Source organism: Typopeltis vanoorti, chromosome 5, assembly GCF_054136105.1.
Source record: "Typopeltis vanoorti isolate ZY-2024b chromosome 5, IOZ_Tvanoo_1.0, whole genome shotgun sequence".
Lineage (NCBI taxonomy): Eukaryota > Metazoa > Arthropoda > Arachnida > Uropygi > Thelyphonidae > Typopeltis > Typopeltis vanoorti.
Genome location: NC_143553.1, coordinates 107,646,601 through 107,665,351, shown reverse-complemented (window position 1 = coordinate 107,665,351; position 18,751 = coordinate 107,646,601). Strand labels below are relative to the sequence as shown.

At 34.8% G+C, this 18,751-nt stretch overlaps 1 protein-coding gene across 3 annotated transcripts in view; it reads left to right on the top strand.

The window, feature by feature from the left end:
• The first annotated feature begins 7,755 nt into the window (after positions 1 to 7,755).
• The window catches only part of LOC150106712 (uncharacterized), a 72,644-nt gene continuing 61,648 nt past the window's right edge, over positions 7,756 to 18,751 (top strand). For 2 of the 3 annotated variants that reach the window (XM_090393301.1, XM_090393298.1), the window contains exon 1: positions 7,756 to 7,941. The gene's annotated coding sequence lies outside the window, so the exon portion shown is untranslated. The remainder of the gene's footprint in view (positions 7,942 to 18,751) is intronic. The other variant, XM_090393300.1, reaches the window with a different exon arrangement.

The window sequence follows — 18,751 nt, the reverse complement described above, 5'->3', positions numbered from 1 at the left end:
TACAATCGAGTGCATTGTTTCAACTTCATGAGGATAACCGCTAGGATTGCTGACCTAATTTTCTCATGAGGGAAGGGATTTCACATACGTACCCAGTCATAAAAAGCTCACGATGTCTCAGTAATTGAATATAAATATTCCAAACCATTGACCAATTTCTGAAAGTGTTCATAAACTGTCCCTTATGATTACTTTTTGTCTAGAATAAAACTTTCATACTTTCTCATCAAAGTTAACGACTGCAAGCTGTTTTTAGAACAGTCATTGAGAAAAGGGAGGGGGGGGGGTAAGAGAATAGAAAACATCGTCACCCATAGATACAACGCGAAGTTAGTGAGCACTGCGGATGCTACTGGTACGTGGGTCCAGCCAGTTTTCGATGCCCTCTTTTGTAAACAAGTCTGACCGTAACGGGTTCCAAGTACGGAAAGGGGGGAGAGAGAGAGAGAGAGAGAGAGAGGTAAATAGGTCACGCTTCGCAATAATCCGGGGGAATAGGAAGGGGGTTAAGGAAGAACGTCACGCTGTGCGGTGGACAGTTGACCTCAGAACGCGCCACCCTGGCGCCTGACCGCTAAACGCCACACCTGGTGCTGTTTGGCTTTTGGTCATCCGGGTCATAGTAAGATGGCGCTATAAACCTAATAAAAGCCTGCTTATCTGTACGTTCTTTGTCGTGGCGATTACAAATATCGTAGGTCTGCTCGTTTCATTTCTAGGTTCGTCTTTCATTTGTATTTTTGTGTCAGTGGGACTAAACACGTATATTGGCAGGAGCGCTCCCTCTTTTTCCTATGTTAATATCTTCTAATGGAGTCCTCAAGTGTGTTAATAACCTTCACTACAAATATGCATCCGAGCGTACAACTACCATTAGAAATTGCTACACTGTTCTCTTTCAATAAGTAATAGCTTACAGAGGCGCCTTAGCAATTCGAAGGAAAGACAGCATGAATCTTTTCAGAGTTTGCAGCTAATTAATATCCTCATAATTTGTGCCTTGTAACTGGGTTTTCCCCTGCTTCCGAAGTTTAAGAGAACTAAAGGTAGTCAATATTGCTCTTTACTCGATATTAAAGTTTTAGCGTCAGAGACGAGCCAAGATTCTTTCCCCCCCCCCGCGTAAACAATTTATATTAATGATAGTAGTTTCCAATTTTTACTTTACAAAGATGGTTTCGGAAGATATTTCATATTTGATGAATACCGTAACTTGTTAACTTGGATACCGAATTTCTACACGCGCGCGCACACACACACACACACGAATCCGAAAGCTTAAAATATTTAAAATATGTGTCCACATTTATCTTTTTTCGACGGGTTTTCACAGTGCAATATTGTGAAACATTGCTCGGTAAACAAAAGACAGTATATGTAATGAAATTTGCTATCAGGTAATGTTCTTAGTTGGAGCTATCATAAATACTACAGGGGATATCTTTCTCGAAGAAAGATATAAAGAAAGCAAGAAGACTAGGTGAAGTTAAGCTCAGCTGACACGAGTACGAGTGTATAAATATCTTCTTCTTCTAAGCCCTTTTTATAACCATTTATGGTTATAGGTCTCCACCGATATATATTGTCTTTCCTACTCCGGAAAAGTGTAAACCTATAGTATATTAGTACCATAGTGATGAGGTATTAAGGATTTTTTAAAAATATTTTTTATATATTTTGGAATATTTATTTTTACATAGTTCTGACACTACTCTGGAGACCAAACATGAAACTTTTTCAAGCCATTTCGGGCCTCCCCTAAGCAGTCTAATACCGGGCAATGAAATTCATCTGCTACCTAAAGACAATCATAAAGATTAATACTCTGGCGGGAATCGAACCTTACGGTCTGTTGGTTGAAGAGCGGATATATTAACCCCTTGGCCAACCAGGACGACAGTCTATATTCCTGCTATTAAAATTCTTCTATAGAATTTTTTTTTTTTGCAAGTTTTATTTTATTGACTTAGGTGTTTTTCTGTGCTAAGTTTATTATGAAGCTTACTAAAGAAGTTCCAATTACTTACCTAATAATCATGGAGGACCGTAGGAAAAGGCTCCGAGCCACATGTGACCCGCATACAGTATCCTCCATTTTTATTTTAGTTTATTTTAAACAGGTGTTCCTTGAGTCTTTTCCCCAGGGAGTATATCCAGATTTTAGAGATCTACTAAGTGTCTCGTTTAACCCTTGCTACGTTCAGCTTTTTAAAATGCAGTGATCGTAGGTTTGTAGCATCGTAATTCGTTCAACCGTCATTCTTCTAACAAGGTCAACCCAAAGAACAGTGCTCGATTCCAGTGCACTTAGTTTTTAACATATCTCAACTGAGTTACGTACGGTTTTTGTATTTTTAAACTGAAGTTGTTTGGCACTCTGTGCACATCTTTTTTTTTTTTTTTTCACTGAAACCTGGGTATAAGAAAATGATATTTGTAACTGACAACTTACTTGGGAAATTGACCGCATATTCTACATTTTCAAAGTGAATGAAAAAGGAGAAAGCAGGGAGGGAGGGGGGGGGAAGATACAATCCAGCGAAATTGAGGTCACTTTAAAAAAATGGGAATGGGAGTTCAGAACTAGCTCCGTTCAGTATTAAAAGTATGTAGGCCACTCTTACCAATATGCAAAATGTCCAGTAATTATTTCAGTGTCTATTGATCGTAGGCAAGGTCGGTCGACTCTTATAATTTTATTTTTATTATTATTATTATTTATTTATTTATTGGCGTTCTGACAAGATGTAGGTAAAAAGTAAAATAAATATGTATTAAACACAGAATATTTACATATTAAAATAACTTTCAATTAAATTTACTCTGAATACAAGTCATTTTTATTATTTTTTAATAGTGTGCATTTATATATATTGGTATCTTTAACATATATATATATATATATATTGATTTTTTTCTTGTATTACAACACAATTTCTTAATGTGTCCCTACCGATAGACAGCAGTAATCATATTTGTGTCCACTTAATATTTGTGCTTACAGAGTGTATATTTTATACATTCTATAAGCACTTTTATAGAATGTATAAAAGGATTGTCTATATAAGTTATAGACAATCATTTTATACATTCCAATATAGCATACATATTGGAATGTATGCTATAATATATATGACTAATATATTATAGCAGCAGGGCTGTCTTTTCCAATGGTCCTGAGATCTACATTCTGAAGGAAGCCTTTAAACACTGAAATATTCACCATGTTTTCTTATTATAATGAACCTGTTCACGATTTTTAGTGTAATATCAGCACTGTTAGAAAAAGCAAGTCGAATAGCACTGTTCCCTGAATCTCTAAAATTTTAAAAGTAGAACTGAGCAGTCTTATCCTGCACATTCTTTGCGGATTTCACAAAGGATTACAAGTGAATTATATGCCATTTAGGTAAACAATGATGTAAATAGATGTTAAGCTATAAGACCCGAATGTCGGTTACATTGAAAATAGAATGTATGCCTAGTTTTTCTCTAAACTGGTCGTAAGAGGTGTCCGAAAGGTAGGGGCATAAAGTAATAAGTATAGTTATAGACAATCTTATTTTGTGTAAATGTTCTGGTTTGCATAATAAACCTATTGAGTTACATTTTTAGGCATATTTCTCAAATTACGTAATACCTATTAAATTCGTTTTGTCTGTTCGTCTTTCCATATCCGTATAATAACTTTGCTCTAGCTGAATGAATTTTATGGAAATTTTGACTATTTCAGTTTTGATTTAAATCGAACTATTTTAAGGAAAATCACTCGAAATAATGACTCCACTATGGCTAAATGGGATTGAATAAACTTTTGGTATTAACATTCTGTATTTCGAATCAGTTTTAGTTGCAGCGGGACCATTTTCATACAAAATGCAGAACGATATAAAATACTGTTTCTATAAATATTTGTAAGTGTATTTAGAAATGAAATTCGATATTTTTTTTAAAGTTAAACTATCGCTTCTGCAGATTCTATCGAACAGAAACAAGATCCTACATAAATATTTTGCAACATCGAATGAGGACATTACAGAAGAAGAATCGCTTAATCGGGAAAATCAATAAGAAGTTCCGCACTTGCTAATGGCTCTTGTATCAGATCATTAAGCCATCGATCCACAGTATGTTATGAAGCAATCTGAAATAACCATTGGGGGATCATAGTAAGCTTGTCCTCCGGTTACATGATTAAATCCTCAATCTCCTTGTAAGGCTAAATTTGAGAAATTTCAAACGGTATTGCATTTAAAAAATGTGGATCGATGTTACATATATCAGTAAATGTGCTTATCGGTTTTCAAATGCAAGTCCATTAAGAAGAAAACCTGCAAAACACATTTTGACAAGACGGAAAGGAAAAGTTCATTACCAAGTTTTTCTCCCCCTCAAAAAAAAAAAGAAAAAAAAGAACCGTTTTATTCTCCATCATACAAATTGGCATAAAGAGGAACCCAAGGAAGCACAGCTGCACTAGAGGGATAGACGTATTCACTTCCTGCTGCAGCTGTCAAATTGAACGTTGCCTAGCCGGCTGGTAGGCGACAGCTCTTCCGGAACAGTTACATTTGCTTTTCGCCGAGGGAATTAGGAAGAAGGAATGAGTCTGGCGTGTGTCGGTTAACTGAATTTACAAACATGCTTCATCCTAGAACGGCACTGATTCTTCCTTAGAAAGCACGTGCACTTACAATTACTGAATCCCTTATCTTTCTTCAGCAACGTTTCTCTCTATCTACTCCCCCACCCAAATCCCCCCATGGTAAAGCAGACCTCTAGAAACTGTTCTTACTAAATACCAAGGATGAAATAATAATAAAAATGGTATTTTCGCAGATTAAAATATTAACTATCTTGATGACGGATGAAAATTTAGAATTAAGAAAATTTAGTTTCTAAGTTAAAATTGGGTTACCCTTTTCTTTTTGAGAAATGGAGCACCAGGTGTGAAAACTCAAAAAATATAATTCAGGAGAATGGAACACTCCCGTCAGTCGCAAGTTAGAAGGGAGACAGTAGTTAAATTCTGTTAGCACATGAAGTTTGAATTCTGAGAAGAACAAATACCAGTGAAATAATAATTTAAAAAAAAATGATGCAAGGCTTCCCTTTTGCGATAAAACTTTTGATTTTTGCTTCTTTTCCGTTTCAAACTGTGCAAAAATGGATATTTTCATCTACATCCCATCAAATATGAATCATGAAAATTAGGCATAATTTCTACAACAGACGCTTATGACCACATTTTATTAACAACACATACATATATATATATATATATATATATATATATTCAGTTTTTCAGGTCCAGGAATAATTGCTAATTTACAAATTGCGGGGTTATAAATGAAACGATTTTCAATAAATACTATATGACTTACATATAAAATATAAATTATCAAAAAGAAAATGGCGTTTTCTGTCAGCAGACTGAATTATCAGGTTAATTTGTCCATTTGTGGAAGGAAAAGAAATTTCCAGACGGGGGTGGGGGGAAGATCCTGACCTCTCCATTTGATACTGGCTAACAGTCTAGAAACCTAGAAAAAGATATTCTTCGAGGCCTTAAAGGTGCTCGAACTGAGTTAGGTCTGTGTGTATCCTTCAAAACTCTATCACGGAGGCAATAAACTAGTAAATATACAAATAGCAAATAATCACACTATATTTAAATACCGTGCTTTTAAAACTCAAATAGATAATATATATATAAAACTTTAAAATATTCAGAATTATAATAACGGCTAAGCGTTTCTTTCAATTTGAAAATGTTTGCAGTTTCGAGGGTCAGCCGAAAATCAACTAAAGGTATGAGGTGAGATTAATTTTTTTTTTTTTTTCTGGCAGGATTAATAATCCGAGTTTTTTTAGGAGGAAAGAAAGTTCCAGGGATTTCCAACTTTTAAGAAGAGGTAAATGTTACAGTAAAGTGATATTATCATCATCATCAACCAATAAATGCTGAGTAAGCAATATTCACTCATTTCGAAATAATAATAATAAAAAATATTCAGTCAACTTTTTTTTTTTTTTTTACATTCTGTCATGGAATATTTTGAAATGTTCCACAATTTCGAAATATTGAAATTGTTTAATAAATTAAAATTCTCATTTGTGCAATGTTGAGCACAGCTCTAAACTGTTTCTCTACATTCTTTTTTCTACCATAATAATTCTTGGTAAACTAAATAACCCATTAGCAGGGGTGTCTTAATTATGCATGTAAAATGTGATCTTTTGCGTGGATTAGGCAACTATGAAAATGCTTTAAATTTACCCTTGTCTTCAAATGAAGTTTAAATGTATTTCATTCCATAGCGCTAGCGTTTCTAAATCCCGTTTGTCTCTGTGATCGAAGGATATTTCAACGACAGAGAGAGAGAGAGAGTCTGCATTGTATATATATTAAAAACTTTCTTCCTTCAAAGTACTGGAAAATCTTCGGTCTTTTCCGAAGCAAATAATGTGGGCTCTCCTATAGATATATTAGACATTTTCCAAGTTGAATTCCCCCTACATATTCATTCCCCCCTCCCCTCAATACGATACGCCATTATAAGACCAACAGAAGTTCTAAAAATTAATTTTAGTTAATAAACAAGAAAATCAATTTATGCATAACTATCATCTTCTGGGAACTACAATAGCACCCATCACATTAAGAATGTGAATAACACATTTAATTATATAAGGATCTTTATAAGATACTTTAATTATTATTATTACTACATGGCATCTCCAAAGAATCATCTCGGCAGTGCACTCTACACTAGTAAATCCTGCATTTACACACTATGCCTATCAATAGTATTTTTGTCTGTTAATTGCTTGTTTCCAGGCCGATTTGCGTGTATGAGGGAATTAAAAACAAGACTTTCCGAGAGAAAAAACACGCAACCTCCCAATGAAATAGGCTAAATTTATCTTCAGTCGAAAAAGCTCACATAAAAATTTCTTTCGTCATGACGAAAACCGAACTGAGGTCTTTCCAGCCAAAGGGCACAGCTTTCCGCCCTTTTCCCACCTGTGATACGTAGGACTTATTTTGTTACATTAATTACCATTTTAAATTATCTAATTATGCTGTTTATATCTCTTTAAGATGTACTTCGTTTACGACATTGTCATGCCATTATTTTAAAATTGAAGCCATAGTTCATTATTTTCGTACTTTTCCTTTCCTCATACTATGTGAAATATTAATATTAATGTGTATGATTAGTCAAGTCAGGCCAGCATGTTTCGGAAGCGATAAAATTTTTTTTCTTCTTATTGTTGTTTGTTTGTTTATCGTTAATTTTCAATTTATTTTCTTTTTCCTCAAGTGTATTTAATGACCAATAACGATTTTTAATGATAGTCATATATATTAAATAATCGTTATTCGTATTTTTGAAATATTTTGACAGAATAACCGTTATCAAGTACAGTGTTTGAAAAGCAGGAAGGAAAATATCTGTTTATATTCTTTCGGTGAGGTTCAAGTTAGACTTAATTCCACTTATGTTGCCCCACCTTTGTCAGACCTCTTATAAGGAAACATGCATAGCTCAGGTCACAGTACATTCAGAGGCATACAATCACCTCATTTAGGGTGCTACACGTCTACGGCAGGCGTGTCTGCAACCAGTAGAAAGGTTGATCTGATTGACAGTTGCCGGTTGCATTCAGGCCTTACATAGATGCTCACGCTCGTAGCGCCCTCTACGTCAGTAATGAGTCATACCGTAGAGTTATCCAAACGACCGATCTGCCAGACTTAGTCTGTTGGTTAACTTGGTGCTCTTCGGTCTGCAGGTAGTTTGCGAATTTCGAAACAGCTTTGATAACGTTCAAGGAGTTGTTTTGTGCAGTGTTCGCGAGCAGAATTATTGTAGCTAGTATTGGTCCCGTGCCTTTCTCTCTTCCATCCTTATCACAGGCGATTGCCGGTCTAGGGTGAGTGACCTGCTAGGTTAAACTTCCTCTCATTTATAATTACTTCATTCGAATAAGAATGAATTTTAATACAGTTTTAACATATAGTTTTTAACTAAAATAAGGCGTAAAGCCAAACTACTTGCTTTTCCCATACTGAGTTTTTGCTTTATCATTACATCTCTCCCTACCTCCATTTATTAGATTTCATTTTATTAATGCTCCTACTAGTTGGCAATGCTACAGAAAAGAAACTTATCGACAAATGTCGTTAAATTCTTTCTTTGTTCCCAACTCCTCCACCCACGCACAGACTTTTGGGTGTGTGATTACTATTTAGAAAAATATAAATTTCATGATCGGAATTTTACTTTTTTAACCGAATTTCTCTTTGAACTGCATCACTGTACAGAAAACAAATGCAGGCTTATTATTCTTTGGTATTTTGTAAGCAACTTATGGAGCTGGTCGGAAGTAAAATCTTTCACAAAAATCGCGTTATATTTTGTCGGAGACTGATTTCTGCAACATAATTTTCACACTTTTTATTAATGGAATACATACGGCGTGACAACGAATACTATAAGATTCTTATTTTATTATTGGTACTTTTAATATAAAAAGTAAAACAACGGAGGCTGTCTACCTTTTGTCTTATTTTTCTTGTTTACAAAATAATGTCAACTAGTTATAAATACAAAAAGAGACTATTTTGCATGTTAGGGGGACCTAATCTACCAGTTCTACTTACGTGCTATTAAATTGCGAAGGAATATCCACGCTTTGACTGTCTTCGAGTTGAAAACACGGCTTATCTGTTGACCGTTTTCAAGATAAAAGGGGCGTACACCTTGCTGTGCTGTACCAGTACTTCATACATTTCGGAGTTTTGATTTTTTTTAAAAATCTTAAAGGATAAAACTTTGTGCTTTTTATTTTAGCATAATTAATTTGTTCTAAGAAAATTTTCATACTTTACATTACACTAAAAGACATTTTCATTCCATTTATTCTGAAAAACAAGGTTTTGCAAGATATGCCACACAACTAGCTGAATGCAGTGTTCAGATGGGGAATTAGAAAAGCGCAAACGAACATAACATGCGAAGTTTTGTAATATCCTTCCAGTGTGAGTACGGTTATGATGCATAAGTCATTGATTTAGCATTGATAAAAGCTGTAATAAAGGAATGCAGTATAGTTTCGAGCAAAATGAAGAGCAATAAAGAAATTAATAATTCAGCGTTTTAAAAGATCGACACAATTCTTATATTGTGGGGGATCTGTTTGTTTTATTTATTATGATTATTTTTAGTTGCAAATGTGAAGCGGCTGATTTCGATGAAATTGAAGAATACCAATTAATCTGCTTACAGCTTTCTTGCCGGGTTATACTAAACTGATCCTGTTTCAATAGTTCAGCCTTCTCACATTGTCTATTAAGGACACTTTACCAAAATCTCGATTGATTGTGGGCATTCTTAATTCAAAATTTGATCCAGTAGTTCATTTCAAACATTAAAAATGAACAAATTGGTGTTGTATGAACAACCCATTTAAACTTTTTTTCTTCTTTTCTGGAACCCACCCCCGATTGATCGATTTCTCGCAGCGTCATATTAAGCTCGTTTTAGTAAAAGAATTAAAAGAATGAATAGATCTTAGCCACTAAACGAAGAGTAGATTAACTTGTTAATTCTAAAGATGAAGAGAGCATAGTTTTGTGGCTAAAAAGATTTTAAAATTTCTTCAGTGTCATTATAGGTTAAATTGCTGGAATGAATCTTAGGTACTGTTCAGAATGACCCTAGTGTGTTATAAGCGATGTGAAATTGTTGGACATCGCATCAAAGAAATGACGAGCGAAAACACTTTGTTCATATTATAATGTTCTTTGATTGCGTATTAAAACAAAAAATGGTGAATCCACCTACGAAATTAATCCTGTGTTAAATTAGTACCATAAGTAGGCTAAGTTAGATCCAGATATTGTGCTACGTAGACCAAACGTAATTTCAATCCATTCCATTCTAATAAGCAATTGTCTCGCACGTTAATGAAATATCTCCCACCTAAAGATGTTCTCATCCATCCATGCTCATGGGATTCCAATCCACATAATGTTGATTGAGGAGCTCCCTTTTCCTCTCAGCCAACCAGCAGCGGACTAAACATGTACTTGAAGTTCATCTTAATACAATAAAAGATCGCAGACTGGAAGAAAATTGTAAGCAGGATTTGAACTGTTACGGTAGATTTCCTCCATTAGGAAATGTTATCTTCCATGAAAATGGTGGCTTTGGCAATAAAACTTTGTTCCAGGTGTGCAAGCACCTGTTAGATTTGTTTTGTTGCTTACATATGACTCTTTTCTGGATTGGCTTGTAATTTGATATTTGAGATCCTTAACAAAAATCTGTCGCGCTATTTTGATTTGGATTTCAAGCCATTTTATTGGCAAAAAGGTTCGAAACGAGTAATGTTCTGGTTGGATGAAATTAACTTTAATTGATATTTAGTATCTCTATTAAAACTTGAGTGACTTTAATAGTACTATTGTAGTGACAAAATTTGGCAACAGAAAAGGTCCAATAGAATATATTCTAAAACAGCCGTTGGTTTAATAATCATTTGAGACCATCAAGGATTCATCGAGAGAGGCTATGAATCTCCCAAACCAGCTGTCATACCTTCCCTTAAATTCATTCACACTAGATGTACTCCAGTGGCGGCCGGTGAAAATTTTAAGTGGGGGTGCTGCATATACAAAATAAAATTTAAAAAAACTTTTTTTCCTAATCAGTAACCAATTTATTAATAAATAAATTTGCATGTTAAAAATTGCTTTATTACAAATATTTCACCCTCACCACTTACAAACACCAATAATAAAAGTTTCATATCTCGCAGAAATAACGCGCATCGATACACTGCCCAAATGAACAGTGTCAAGCGTAAACGAATATCGCCGAGTCTAGCTGCAATTGGCGCGATCATTCTCACACTGCGTTAGATCACAGTGCATTTTTTTTTTCGTGTAACGATAATTGAAAAAATATAATTCTTTTCATATTTTCAACAGTGACACTCGTCATAATTCAGACCTGCATCTATAATAAATTTTATTTTAACAGAATAAAATAAGATATGCAAAAAATAGTTCACCCTCACCACGAACACGCACCAATAAAGAATAACGCGGGCAAGCATACACTGCCCAAAGAGCAGTGTCAGATTCACTAGTTACGTGCAATGAGAAGGCGCAAACGAATATCGGCGAGTCTGGCTGCGATTGGGTGAACGTGATAATTCCGACACTGCATTAGATGGCAGTGTATTTGTTTCGTAATCTAAAGCGTTAATTGAACAATTCCACTTATTAACTATTCAATCACTGTCGAAACATAAGCTGTAATAGGTTGTATTGCATTTATATAATGTTGTAAGCATTGTTATTATTTATAAACACAAACAAAATTTAATTTTTTCATTTTTTCCTTAGGGGTGCTGCAGTGTCGCAATGCTTATGTAAGGCTGCCACTGATGTACTCACTATCCCTAAAAACAAATTATTCCACTCACTCGCTGCTCCTATGAGAGAAATAGCTCTTACCCCTTTCTTGACTGCGAACAAACTTCCATGGATGCCCCCATTTTCTCTCCCTACCTTTCGTCAAACGATATCCTATAACATCCATTCAGAAGTTTATAGATCTCTATCATATACCCCTCTTCCTCATGTTAACCCGAGTCTGTAATCCACATACTCGCAATCTGTCCTTATAATCTAAATCCCATAATCCAGATATAATGTTTGTACCTCTTCTTTGCACCCTTTCCACAGATTCTTTATCTCCTTGGAACCCGGGGGACCAAATCTGCGCATAGTATTTCAGGTGCGGTCTTTTCAAGGCCTTAAAGAGACAAAATGACTTCCTTGTCCTTGCATGCCATGATTGGCTTCAGACATCGCAGATATCTCATCACGCCAAAGTGCATAACTTTACACTTACTAACATTAAACTAACGGCCATTTTCGTTTGCCCAAATTTCCAGCCTATTGAAATCATTCCATAAGTGCTGGATATCAGTAGCATCTTTGATTGCGATGCCTATCTTCGCATCATCGGCAAGCAATTGCACATCTCTTGTTAGACCCTAATGTGATTCATGTATAGATTGAACAACAATGGCCCAAGGAATAACCCTGAGGTATACTACTGGTCTGGTCACCTTAAATAGGGCAGATTCGCACCCACCATATACCACTTTTTGATATGTCTGTCAACCATCCACTGATCCAAATCAACCGTTTATATTCCAATCCCATATTCTCCAGTTTATGCAACAGCCTTTCGTGGTATCCTATCAAATGCCTTAGCAAAATCCAGCATTTCCACTTCTTATAAAATGTTTTTGATTGGTGCTTAACGTTTTTTTTTTTTTTGGTATAAACTTAAGGAGATAGGACTTCTTTGTTCGTTAGCAATATTTAAATACATCAACTACAAGCACTTTTTTAATTATGCCAGTCTTACCCATAGAAAACATATTAACTCAATAGCTCAATTAACAATGTAACTAAGCCGTCGAAGGGAAGTTTTGTTACATACACCACATGATAATACATTAGTTCCTCATAATATTCTACTAGCTTAATTTACTGAGCCTTCTTTCTCAAGACCCATATTGTTTTTGGTTTTATGGAGGAAGCTTGACGATCAGGCCTGATTGATATCTTTATATAGCATATAATGGGAAGAGGGCATTATTTATAGTTGTAAAAGAGTAAGATCTTTAAGGTATCTCATTAATTATTTCATTCTCCACAGGTTAATAATACCCATGAGTCAATGGAAGATGCAGAAAAGTGCTTTCTATAAAGCAGTTGGCAAAAAAGATTGCTGCTCATAATTTTATGCTCCTTCTAGGTTATTCGTCTTGTGTTATTAACTTGGAAAAGCTATTGATTCATTATTTAAAAAAAAAACCACTTTTCATATGTTTGAAAGGATTTGTCTGGTCACTTCAATTGTTTCCTGCAAATTCACTTTCTCCATTACAGATTGAGGTGTTGATCGTGATTCATCTGATAACCGAGGTAATCTTTGAAACTTCGTTCATAATTGTGAATAAAGTCAAAGTTCGTTTAGCAATACTGATCATAACTTTGTCCATGTTTCTTTTTTTACTGATCTTCCTCCCAACCAATTTGTCTCCGATTCGCTTGGTACTACAACAGTGCCAAGTCGGATGACTTCTGGGACTTTTACGCCTCTTTTCCACGTTTGGGGTCTCCCAATATAAAAACCTGTTCTGAACAAAAAAATTAAATACCTTTTTCAGTTTGATAAAATACTTAATATATTCAATGGCTGAAATCAAACGCTTCTCATTCAGCCTACACATTACAGCTCGAAGCAAGTGTAAGAAAAATTCAAAGCAGACTTCATGAGGTCCAAATGCATTAATCTTGCCTCTTACTCAACTGGTAGGACATTTCAGCTGCTTGCTAAGGCTGTTAGGCATAGCTTCCATCCTTATTTCCACCAAAGGTAAGGCAGACCTCTGCCATAAAGCTTTTAACTCTTGTAGAGACGACCAAGGCAAATCACCTGTAGAACTATGAACATACTTATTTTTTCATATAAGGACATCAAAAATATCCGCAGTGTCGATAATGTCTCCTGGCCCATATGGCATCCCTCCAGTTGCTCTAAACTTGCGCTCAGAATTAACATCGATCCTATATTGCCTGTGCGAGTTGTTATACTCGCTTAGCTATCGTTCCATTGCTCTCACTTTAGCACTTAGTGATAGAGTAGGTCATCAACCAGCTTCATTTTCTAGACCTATTAATTAGTGATCACCAATATGTATTATTATTCTCGTTCTCCAGCAGACCTTGCTAATTTTGGACCCAGGCCATGGAAAGATTTGGAGAAACTTCATGAGACGGTCTTCATATTTCCAAGGTATTTTAATGTCTGGAATCGTGGTCTTTCAACAAACTAATATTATGGTCTCCCTTCAGGTCTTGGAGTGAATTGCTAGCTGTTCATTCAGTGCATGATTCCCTTGTCATATTTCTTTATTAATACTGGAGTACTCGGGTTCTGTACTCACCCACGCTCTTCCTCCTATAGATCAATAGCCCTTTCTCTCCAGTCATGTTCATAGTTTTGTTGATGACAGTACTCTCAATTTCTCTTCAGGAAGTGCTCTAAGGATTCAAGCTTTAAAAAATTCATAACCAATGTTTTAAACACAATCTCTTCACCATTCAAGTGGAGTGAAGATTATCTAGTCAATTTTGATGTTGTTAAAACAGCCCTATCATTAACCGGAAGAAAAATTCTGTCCCACTCATCAGTTTTCCCTTTCTTACGCTGACTTTAATATAGCTTATCCTAGCATAAATATTTTACAACAATAGTCTCTTCAGCTTTCAAAAAGCTAATTTTTTTTTTCGTGCTTATCTCCCTCAATTTCAAATTCTATAAATCCCGGCTGACATCAGAATAGTTTTACATGTAGGGTGTTGTGTCCAGGCACTCCTAATAGGTGACTGCCCTCACTGAGTTATTATATTTACTTGCTTATGCTTTTCATGGGTGCTGCTCCACTGAACTATCGACTACCATTCATTCGATTTCCTCTAATGTAAATACACGGAAAGCCACTGGTCAACATCTGTATGCAGCTCAGCCCAAAACACATCAAACTAACTTCATTTTCCTTCATTCCATCAGCTTTCTTGGAATAGTCTTCCATATATTGGTTTCCTTAATGAATACGACTCACCAACTTGTCAAACTTAATTCCCCTCCCCCCTTGACTACTTTCCCACATGTTTGTAACCTCTTATGTCTTATCAGTATAAAATATTTATTTATTTGAACACCTTTTTATTTAACTTAACATTTGAATGTCCCTTAATTTCTTTTGTGATCATATGGATAGCCCCCTTCTGATTTCATTTAGTTCTTCTGGGATTTTCTCTAGGAAAATGTTGTACTTCCTTAGGTCATAGAAAATTGCATGTTTAATAATTGAGATTGAATTACTGATTGACATTTGTTTAACCTATCGTAATTCTAAATTTATACTTGTTTTTGTGAAGTGGTCCATGAATGCAATACAACGCCTGTATGTGATGTTTAATTATAACAGCTCGTTTAGTGTAATTGGTATTATGCAGAATTTAGAACAAAGTTATATCTAGACTAAAATGAATGAATTTATAATAAATAACGATAAGATTTAACTCGAGTGGTTTAAGATAAAAAGAGACCGTGGATAGATTCGATATGCCTTACAATAAGGCGTTCTGCTATTATCAGCTTCAGTGGCAAAGAACGCCTTAAAAAAAATAATAATCTGAAGAATTCGTATTCAAGATTGTAAAAATGCCTTCTCGTTACTTTGTAAGTAGCTGAAAAAGCTGCTTTCCAAGGGGGAAGTGAACGTCTATTTGCAGGTGTTGTAGAAATATGCTGTCGCTGCTGCCTTAGATGGATCCACCTTACTATTACGTAACCGGTACTTGGGTATTTTTGCTTTTGGATTATTTGTATTGGATCACAGGATATTAAAGTGAAGTGTGTTTATAAGAAAATACTATCGTAGATCCGGGTAAGTTGGAATTTGCCCTTAGTGTTTTTTAAGGAGAATTTTAGTTGAGATTACTATTCTTACTAGGAATAATCGGGAGGATGTCTATACCGCAAGATAAATAATATAACCGAAAATGAACTTAAACAGTAAACTGCTTTGGAAACTATTTGCCGGTTAAAAAAAAAAAAAAAAAAAAAAAATTATTTCCTTTACATAGAATATATCGTTGGGAGGTTTAGAACACTACAATACAAAACTAAAAGTATCCATGCTGCTGTAACTTGTATTTCACCAAATACGGTTGCCAGTAATTAGAGAATTTTGTGTGTATGGCATTAAATAAGTTTCTGGAACATTTACCATGTCCTTGTAATAGGCCGCCCTTTTTTAATTCAACCACTTTGCAGACATCCGCCCATTACCGTCTCGTCCACCTGCTAGTGTGTACACATCTAACTGGAGCACAGCGTACTCCTTGTGAGTGGAACACTTATAGACCGGATTTTATTTATTTTTAATAAGAGTAAAGGTTACTGCATGTCAGGTTATTTGGGTTCGATGATAGCCAGTGGTGTCTTCCAATTACACATGGAAAGAGTGAGTGAAGCTGTCATCTGGTGATTGCAAAAGAACTTTTTGAAACTGCGCTGCTGTATTTGAAACATGTTTACTTGGATTAGTAGCTTGGAAAATTTAAATTTCTTGTGCATAAATGGACTTTGCCATATGTGCTCGGAACCTTTTTTTTTAACTGTCCTGGCCATCTTATGATTGCTCTCTGGGGATATGTGAGGAGGTTTTTGCCGGTAAAATTGTTAATACTTGCGCGTTGTTGTTAGTGTAGAGCGAGTGAAAACAATCCCCTATACAGTGCACTTTAACTAATTTTTATTCCAGAATTGAAGATTGGCGTTCTTAGAAACTGAAGTGTTCAATCCTTCAGAAATAAATATAACATTGCCATGGATTAAGAGAGGGGAGGGGGAAAGAAACATGCCCATTTAATGAAATTTCAGTTGCCAACTTTCATGAACAGCATTTCGTTTTACTGGGTCGAAGTCATATAGAAACTTAAATTTTCGCTCTACATTTCTGTAACCTTATATCAGTTTTAATGTCATTGTCACAGCGTGGGACAAATTCCTATAGGGGAGAGAAATTTTTGTGCCATAAAAACTTTCTTTTTTTCCACTCCCCGAAACTAAAATAGGGTTCTTCATAAAATTAGGGGTATACGGGTATTTAGCATAAATTTTATGTATAAAATCAACCGATTTTAGGTAATCCCTTCAGGTTTGATTTCTTCGTTCCAGAAAATTAACTTTCCTTCACTTTCAAGTTAATTCTTTACCTTCCATTAACTGATACTTTCAAGCTAGCAACATTAGATAAGAATCTGTTAGATGTAAAATGTAATTCCAAATATCAGTGAATTCGTCTTGAAATAAATCACCCCGTAACATTTTCCTCAGGTGGCAATTACTGTACACATCAAAATAGCAGTGCCACTTCCCTGAAAATGCAAAATACTATTTGGTAAGCAATGATTTATGAATAGTATGAATAACAAGCAATCACTGTAGAGTATGCTGTCATAATTCATATGAAATAAGTTCCTAGACTGCATGAGTAGAATGGATCGAACACGCAACCGAAAGTAAAGTTATTCCTTGAATAATCAAAGCGAACGGTCTAAGATTTGCTGGTTTTCATCTTTTGATAGAGACCGATTCCAAGTTGTCATGAATTTTATTGGTGATATTTTGGCCTTCTTGTATTCTACGACACCGAAACATACAAAAAACTAGTGTAGTGGGAATTCATCCATTTATAGACAACAGCTCTTTGAGAAAATAGGTCATGCCTTCAAGTGAAAAGACGAATCAGCATTCTATAAAGATCATACAGAATTAACCGTATAAAATTTGTAATAAACAAGAACATTTCTTAATCTTTTTGGAGCATACTGTGCTTACCTGCCATCAAGTAAACATAAGCAGAACTTGTAAAACATACATATCAGACACATCGCATCCTTAATCAAATATTTTATTAGAAGTGAATATTTTTCCCTTTCATATTCTCAGATATTGGCATGGTACATATCTCTCGTATTTAACTCCTCTTTCCCTTATGCTCTGACAACTTCATATAAAAACGATTGCTCAGTTTATGTTAAATTCAGGTTGTATATGTCAAAAGAACTAATGGTATTTGGGATCTGAAGTATTATGCTAAGATGTACATACTACATATGCACATACAGATATACATACTTTTGTTAAGATGTATATAGCAAAATCTCACGTTCTGAAAATTTCCAGTTGCAAGTAATTGCACTATTTTTGTTATTAGTGGGCTCCGTGTGACGACTTGTATATTTCTATAAAATTATTTCATATTGTATGCATTTAGCCACCAGTTTAGTGTTTAATTAACACTTGCTGTAAGTAACGTGATTATTCAATTTATTCTCTATGAAACAAATGTGAAATCTTCATTCACTGGTTATTTAAAAATTTTTTTTTCAAGTATAATTTCTATTGAATGCACAATCTGTATACAGTAGAATATCTTGATCATCATTTAATGGTTAACTTCAAGAATTAACTGCATAACTTCAAGAATTAACTGCATATTTTATTCAAATTCCTACCTTACAAAATAAGTATTTTGTATTAAATTTTCAGCTTACAGGGTTTCAAAATGTATAGGTCGTAATTTTATAATTACGAAGTTGGTTGAACTACTGTACATGTAGATAAACAGCAGTGCGCCATAAATATGCCATGTGCATATCTAAATATGCGGGCATCTGGTATTTTATAATCGACAGATGGCCTTGTATTAAAGTTTTTCATCGATTATATTCTGTATTTAAGTACTTTTTCGCATCAAACATTTATTTCAAATTTATTTCATTTATTTTAAACAGATTTACCTCAAATCTGTTTAAAATTTAGTAAATGATGGGTTAAGGCTTCTTAAACCGAACTCCTTTATGATTTTTCAAGATTCCAAGAGAACGTCGTGAAATTGTATTACGATCTGTATTAGAAATTCTTTTAGTTCCGTAGAAAGTCGTCTATTAAGTCTTTCTTTACGCAGTTATTAAGCTATACTATATTTCTGTGAATTGCTGATATCCAGTTTGTTTCCATATCCTGCTAAATGTCACCTCTGTCTAAGGTTGGGTATTATGGATGTTCCATAT